This window comes from Poecilia formosa, unplaced genomic scaffold (assembly GCF_000485575.1).
Source record: "Poecilia formosa unplaced genomic scaffold, Poecilia_formosa-5.1.2 Scaffold47, whole genome shotgun sequence".
NCBI lineage: Eukaryota > Metazoa > Chordata > Actinopteri > Cyprinodontiformes > Poeciliidae > Poecilia > Poecilia formosa.
The window spans coordinates 607,002-615,472 of NW_006799986.1; the positions used below are offsets into that span (position 1 = coordinate 607,002).

The 8,471-nt window shown below is 35.8% G+C and overlaps 1 protein-coding gene and 1 long non-coding RNA gene across 2 annotated transcripts in view; both read right to left on the reverse strand.

Annotated features, from left to right (window-relative positions):
• Nucleotides 1-6,250, reverse strand: part of LOC103138141 (insulin-like growth factor-binding protein 2-B) — a 22,437-nt gene extending 16,187 nt beyond the window's left edge. The window contains exon 1 of the mRNA XM_007552253.2: nt 5,463-6,250. The gene's annotated coding sequence lies outside the window, so the exon portion shown is untranslated. The remainder of the gene's footprint in view (nt 1-5,462) is intronic.
• Nucleotides 6,251-8,108: 1,858 nt separating this feature from the next.
• LOC107836264 (uncharacterized) overlaps nt 8,109-8,471 on the reverse strand; it is a 1,658-nt gene continuing 1,295 nt past the window's right edge. Inside the window, exon 2 of the long non-coding RNA XR_001662138.1 lies at nt 8,109-8,426. This is a non-coding gene — a long non-coding RNA (uncharacterized LOC107836264). The remainder of the gene's footprint in view (nt 8,427-8,471) is intronic.

Below are 8,471 nucleotides of genomic sequence, written 5' to 3' on the forward strand. Positions count from 1 at the left end.
CAATGCTAAAGTGCTACACCAATACGATATGTAGCAGAAGCCAATGCTAAAGTGCTACACCAATACGATATGTAGCAGAAGCTAATGCTAAAGTGCAAAATTCAATGTTTGTCAATAACACAAATGACATCTTCAACAAAATAAAATTTATTGTTGCGTTGCAGCAAATGACAGTTATTATCAGATGGTCAAATCACAGATGTGACCATCTGAAGGTGACATGGAAACATGATGTGTGTTGACACATGGTGGATATCAACATGTTTTAACTTAGCTTTAGCATTAGCTTCTGCTAGATATCACTTGGTTTAACGCTTTCAGTTTAGCAGAACTAACTTTTTAGTTAGAGGCTCCTACCGATGGGTTTTTGAGTGGCCTAGTCAAAGTCTGGATGTAAATAATGACCTTAAACAAGCAGTTTGTGCTGGAAAACCTCCAACATTAATTAAAACAATTCTGCAAAGCGGAGTGGCTCAAGATTCCTCCACAATTATTTTTATATTTCATACTATACTGTTTCAGTGTTTCTATATTCACTTGTATTTTTTGTATATATAGATTTTTATATTGGTTCTGCTCCGTCTTCTGCACTGCTGCAACAATGCAAATTTCCCCACTGTGGGATTAATAAAGGAATATCTTACCACAAACACTAGATGGCGCCATTGGTGGAGCATTTAGCTTTAGGGTGTAATTACTTTTACAGGCAGGGTTTGGTTGATCCCTCGTTTTAAAACTGCACAGACTTTTTCCTATTTAACAGAAATTGATGGTTTTTCTTCTCTGTCTTGTCTGACTGCCGACGGCTGATGAATATTCCAGAGACCAAACAAATATGAAAGGGGTGAAAACTTTTTCTGCAGCAGTGAAACAACAAGCAGCTGCAGGCGGAGGGTTTTCACGGTAAATCGCTGAATAATTTAAGGAACAACAACAAGAATGTCAGAGATGGACCGAGTCCAGCCTCAGAGCCGGCTCCAACAGAAATATTTAAAACTTGTAGCAAAGCGATGTGGATTTAATGCTTTTGGCTCGTTAACCTGTCAGAACGCGGGCCTAAAGAAAACGTGCTGCTGTATTTTATATAAACCCGAACCGAGTCCAAATCAAACAAAGTTTAAATCTGGAGGCTGCGCATTAAAACAACACGGTTATCAATTATGTGCAGAGTAATAAAAAACGGATTTAGACCCACCAGCGGCGGCTCTAATCACGCCGTCCTGATTCCTCCAGGAACCGACGCGGACGTCACCCCGCCCTGCGACCAGAACCGGTTCCACTTCAGGGTCCAGACCTGCAGGTCCGATTTCAACCAGAGCCTGGAGACGAGCGGCTATCAGCAGGACTGTCCGTGGCCGGCCGTCAAACCGTAAATATCTGATGATTTACCATCGGCTTTAAAGTACCAGGCTCTTCTCTCAAACTGCCGGCCAAAACGGTTTGGGTCATGAAACCGGCCCAGTACGGTTCTGGAGCGACACTCAAAAAATTAACTGGAACTATTCAAGTTACTTAGCCTGAAATAACAGGGAAACTTTGATTTTCCAAAGTTATATTCTCAGCATGCTATATATTAATCTATAAATATCAGTTTCTAATTAAATATTTAATTTACAGACAAAACTTTTAAGCTCAAAAAAATAGAGTTCGAAGCTCAATATTTGATTATCAAGCTAGATTTAGCTCCAAACAAAATATTTAGTTAGCAAGTTAAATGTTTAGTTTAAAGTTTGTAAACTAAATATCTTGCCATCTTCGAGCTAATTAAATATTTAGCTATTTTAGAGTTAAATGTTTAGTTTGGATATAAAAGTTTGATATAAATATTTAGCTTCAATTCAAACTACATACATAGCTTAATGCTAAGTCTGTAGCTAATTTAAGTCTAAGCTGCATACTTAGCTGGATGCTAAGTCTGTACTTTGAAGCATAAACATCATACTTGTTGCCAAGCGTTTAGTTTGAATCTAATAATTTAGCTTGCCAACTCCATATTTTGTTAACAAGATTTATGTTAGATTTGTGTTAAATATTCAGCTTAAAATTTTTAGTTAGCAAGAGAAAGTTTAAAGCTAACTATTTACCTAAACATTATATAATAATATAGCTAGCAAGCTAAATATTTAGCTCAAACTTAATTTTTAGCTTGCTAACCAAATGCTTGGTCTTTAGCCAAACATTTAGCTCCGTAAATAGTTTGAAATGTAGACATTTGTAAATGAATGAGTGACACTTTTATTACAGACTAAATTAACCAAATTATTGCTGTTAATTTCTGACAGAGTAACTTGGTCCAGCTGCGATGCCCGGTTCAGTCCCAGATGTTTTCCACTCTGAAATCATGTAACAATGAGTGGTTGTGAGGTTTGTGATGATTTATTGAGGCTCTGCTTGTCTCCACATCTTCAGGATGTGACAATTTAATATCTGACCATGAAATATAAGCTAGCCCTCAAGCAGAGGGCGGTTTCTCCTTCAGAAGAAGCTTGGAGTCACTGAGGCGAGATGTTTTTGGCTCATGGCATCCGACTGGATCACATGATTGAAAGTGCAGCTTTGCTTTCCTTTTTCCTGCTTTAATAACACATAACTCGACCCAGAAATGTTTATTCCGATGCCAGATATTGTACGTTATATTAAGCTATGATTTCCTCTCAAGTATCAGCGGCGAAGCCTCTTTGGCCTCAGATCGTCAGGCAGATCTCTGATTCTCTCTCCAACAAATCGAGCCATATTTCTTGCCATCGTTCTGGTTTTCAGCTTTTAGCTTCTGGATTCGGATCAGGCCTGAACTTTGGCATAAACATTTGGACTTTCTGGAGATTTAACAGTTTCTCCACCGTTGTGTCTGCAGATCATTGGCCTCCTGCAGCTTCCACCGAAAAATTCCTCCATCGACAACCGGATGTTTTCCTCCTGAATCCTGTTTTATCACTTTGTCATTCAAGGCTTTTACTGACAGAAGAAAACTGAATTTCTTTCCCCTATATGCAAAAAACTAAATCTTTGATAGTTAAACACCAGAGTTTCCCTCCAAACAAAGCAAGAAAGTTGAATACAGGATGGAAAATAAGATTATTGTTCTTGTTAACCAGCTTAAAGTGATTTACTGGCATAGATTAACTAAACGTTTAGCTAATAACCGCATGCAAAAGAAGATTACAAAAATACATTTGCTTAATGAAAACACGGCAATTTTTAGAAAAAATTATATTTTTTGATAAAGTTTTTGAGCCGTATCAATGATCAACATAAACAGTCGGACATTACTACTGGTGGAAACACCAAAGAAGACGACAGGAAATAGTAGGAGGACAATGATTTGTTTTTGTTTTGTCACAGCAAACAGTTCATAAAAAGTTATTCCAACAGATAAGAAATTAATCCATAAATCACATGATGAATTAAAATGGACCCAACAATTTATTGTTTTTCTACCAAAAACTGGATGATAAAAGTTTCAGTCTGAAGTTTTGTTCTCAACTAAACATTTTTGAAGGATAATTTTGTTTACAGAGACTTTATAATTCATCGTATTTGTTTTGAACATTTAAAATGTCTTCCAGTTCCAGTGTTAAATGTTCACTAGAATTTAACGTTTATTGATTTTCAGAATGTGTTCTTGCATTTTTATACCATTATTATTATATTAGTTGAAAATGGTCTCGAAATAATATAATTTATCACAGTAACATTATCGTTCAGGGATATTCTAACATGCTGAATCCATATTTCTTTTGTAAAATGGCCGACTGCGGTTTCCCCAAAACGCTCCCAGGTAGGAGCCGTTTGTTGTTCCAGCGCCTGAATAAGACGCAGACAAATCTCCCACAGACTTGTGATGGAAACGCAGCGACTGTTTAGAAGGAAACTGGTGCACTCGTGGTGCGTTTAAAGACGACCTGGACAATCCAGTTACCACATCTTAGCAACCAGTTAACCAGTTGTAACAGCTGAAAACAGAGTGTGGCGATTCCCCAGACGTACCCGGCCTTAGCTACGCTGCACACATCTGAACCGATGAGGCGCTAACGCTTCCCCTCCGCCTTGCTCTCTCTCCTCCTCCTGCAGCCTCTACAACAGCCTGAAGATGTGTGTGGACAGCTCTCTGCAGCAAAGCTGGTGCAAGGGTCACATGTTCCTGGTGGACGGCGTCTTCCTGGAGGTCCACCAGGCGTTCTTCTCCCAGTGCAGGCAGGTCCAGGACCCCCCACTGCGCACCCTGCTGGCGTTAATCGCCCCCGGGGTAGTTATCACGCTCTTCCTGCCTTTTCTGTGTGTTCGCCTCACCACCACGGAAACGGCTTAGAGCTCAATTACTGCTGAATCAGCATTTTACAGCCTGGATGTTACTGTGCATGTCATGTTTTCTTCTTTGGTAATTAAAGGTATAAAATGCGGTGAAGGATCTCCGGTTAAATGCAACTTAATTGGGAACTGGGAGTAATGGAAAGAACACCAGCATGGAAAGACTGGACAGCGACGCGTCAATCTGAGCTTATTCACCTTTTGTTGTTTGGATCCTGATGGAGCTGCGGCCACATCAACACAAAGCTTCATTAAACATCTAAACCTGTAGAAAAACATCACACCCAGAAACAAAAACAGCAAAGCTAATGAAACTTTACAGCCAAATGTTGAAGCAACTTCTGTTGTCGTACAAAGGCCAACAGGTGCAACGAGGCATGAAAACGTAACACACTTTGCTGGACGATAAATCAGAAATTATTGCAATAAACGATAACATACTTGTTTTGATACCATTTTCGACTACTATGATGGTAACTTTAAATTATAATGAACATTTAACACTGGAACTGGAAGACATTTTAAATATACAAAACAAAACAACAGAAACAACAAATAAAATTCATTAGGAACTCTGCAAGCAAAAGTGACATCAAAGCACCAGATTTCAGGCTTTTATCATCCAGTTTTGTGTAACAAAAAAATCATGCAAACAGAAATTATTTGAACGATTTAACGCTTATTGGGACAGGCCTACAACAACAAAACTGCAATCTAGGTCTACTGCTGTAAACGATCATCTTAAGAATCAAGAAATTATGAATAATTCTGACGATTAACCGAGTAATCAAGTAAAAACAATTTGTCCCAATTCGCATTACCTCTTTAAGTTGGTAAAAGAAACGTAAAATCGTAAATGCTTAGGATGAAGTTCAAACATCACTTTTAGTGAAACATTTTTAAGTGTAAAATCAGATGAGAAACATTTCTCATTAACTTAATATATATTTTAAAGCAAGCTTAAATTAGAGCATTAGTCAACACTGCCTTTATTTAATTTCGTTTCACGTACGAAGCATGAAAAAGCTTATTTACATCTAGATATTTCTAATCTATAAGTACATGCAATGTCGGCCAAAATGTGATTCGTTGTATTTATAACAGATTCTGTATTAACAATCACAGATAAAAGTCATGATTGGAACAAACCTTACCTGTTAGCAGTCACGAAGTAGCTAGTTGACGTTTCCCGCTGAGGGTTGAGGACATACACGTCACTTCCGTTCTGCAGTTCACCCGTTGAACTGTGATATTTTCCGTTTAGTTTAAAATAATCCCACATTCTGGACCTTTTTTGCCCGCATCTGTCAAGTTTTGGAAATATGGAAATTTTCCGCCGCCGGATGCAAAATGTCCCACCAGTCCAACCGTCGGAGAGGGCGAGAGAGCTGGGGGGGCAGTTATCGATATAATGTGGAAAATTTATGGTAAAACAGCAATAAGGGAGCAAAGAGGAGTAAAATATGCTCGTTTCCCGGTTTAAACGGGAAACTTAAGAGGAATGGTTTTGTCTCTTTATGGGCGACGCTTCCTTCCGTCTGTGCGGAAATGAGAGCTTTGTGCAACACCAATAATCATCCGCCTGGAACACAAGTAGCTAATTAGCAAAATATTGTTTCCAGCTGCAACAGAACTACCGCAGTGCAGAACAGTTTTCCAGGAAGAAAATGAGAAAATAAAACAAATCTAATCAAATATTGATGCAACCACTTATTTTAAGTTACATATGATTTAATTTTAATTATTTTGTCAAAACATGGACATTTTCTTGGTCATGATTGATTTGTAAAATGAATAAAAATATTTAAAACAATTCAGCATCATGCCTTTCCTAAGTAACAAACCAATTCATAAATTACAATAAGGTTAATAATATCCAATTTATCTTGTTTCTCATTCTATCACAAACTGAATGATAAAAGTCTTCAGTCTGGTGCTTTAATGTAAACTAGCCCTTTTTTGTTGTTTAGAGACCTAAAAAATTGTTTCTGTTGTTTTGTTTGGATATTTAAAATGTCGGCCAGTTCCAGTCTTAAATGTTCATTAGAATTTAAAATTGAGAATGTGTTCCTGCATTATTACACTTTAAAAAAAATATCATTTATTGCAATAACCTGAGTCAACTTATCGACTCACATTGATGTCGGCTTTTTTTCCATTTATAGCTTCATTTTTTGAACGTTGGCTGTAAAGGAAAAATAATAAACCATAAAATCTCTTGGTGTCCCTGAGGGACGTTGATTAGGACAGAAACTAAATGCATCAGTGTCACATCATTCATTTTATTTCAGACAAAATATAATGTGAACCATTATTATTTGTGAACCATCTTTACAGTCATGGTGAATGAATGAATGAATGAATGAATGAATGAGTGAATGAATGAGCATTAGTTCATCCCTGCTGCAGTTTGTACCTCTCCTCACACATCCAGGTTGTGTTTACGCTTCAGGTCTTCAGAGTGATGAAGGTCGATTCGACCCGAGTCAGGTCACCGTGGGTAGGCTGCCTCGTTGCCGTGGCGATGAAATGTGGAGAAGTCACATCATCACCGGCAGAAAAATTAAATCACTGTTTGTCTTTTCATCTCTGGTGTTTGAACATCAACAGTCTGGATCAGATCCTCCTGCTGAACTTTAACACACAAACGCCTCATCAGGGTTTCCATGGTAACCTGGGTTTAATCCGATTCTTATGTTTGTGAAAATACATGATGATGATGACTGAATGTTGGGGCCAAATAGTCATATGACAAAAATAAAATGGCACTATATAGTGAAAACATTGCATAAATGTATACAAAAAAAATCTAATAAATTATATTTATAAAAATAATAAATCATAATTTAGTAGAGTAAATAATTATAATTCTTATTTATAATACTAATAATTCTAATAAATTATTTTAATAACTTATTGCAAATTAGTTATAAAACAATACATAATAAATCAAAATTTATTTTAATATTCTTATTTAAAATTATATGGTATATAATAATTCACATCTAATTATAATTAAAATTATAATGAACTTACAAAGTAATTGATAATTATATAAAATAACTAGTCACATTTATTATGTCAAATAGTTTATTTTTTAAAATAAAAAATTAGATTTGTTTTAATAATTATCAGATGAGAATAAAGTCAAAATTTTGTCAGAAAAAGTTGTTAAAAGACAGAAATAAATTTATAATAAAGTTTGAAGTCCTGATGATAAAGTCAAAATAATGAGAACAAAGTGGGAACATAACCAGAATGTTAGGAAAATGAAGCAGCAGTTTTATTACATTTCATAAAGAAAAATAATTTTAAAATTTAAAATGAAGTTTGATGAATATCTCGTGAAGTTTTACAAATAAAATATTTCATCTTTTAACACATTGAAACGACTGAGTTTATTTAGAAGAAAAACATCAGATTTTAATAACTATCAACACCTTTTTCTCACTAAAACTATTGTTTGTCTTTTATTCTCATAATATTAAAAAAACTCCCTTACTTTGGCCCTAAAACTCCATGGCTGTAACTTGTGGGTTATAATATTTATATTCAATATAATGTATTTTACTAACTACTAAAATAAATAAACATATTAATAATTTTCTAATTTAATAAAAAGTTTTGCATATTAGAGTAGGTTTTTTAGTGTATAAAAATATCTTAAAAACAAAGAAAAACACTAAATAACTGAAAATTTCCTATAAAATGTTCTACTTTTAGAATCAAATTTACACAAACTTTTTAATTTCAAACAGAGATTTAGATGTTTATTTATGTGACTCTCAAAGGCTAAATAGTCAGAGCTGCTAGTTTTCATTTATTTGAGAAAAGTTCAGGTTTAGACATTAAACTAATAATTACGATAATTTGTTTTAAAGCTACTGAATATTTTTAAATGTGATTTAACTTCCAAAACCTGTGAGAAAAAACCAAAAGTGACATTCAGCTTTAAGATGACCAGAACGAGAGGAACCCGGTGAGGTCCGATGCACAGCGGCTTGTTTCCAGTGAACCTCCTGCAGAGCTCTGATGCACAGCGGCTCGTCAGCTGCAGGTTTCAACACACACTGCAGCAGCTGTGAGCTCCACTGCAAAGACCAGTCAGGGAAATAAACCTCAATGCATTTACAGTCTGCGTCACTTTACAGGAAACGGCGAAA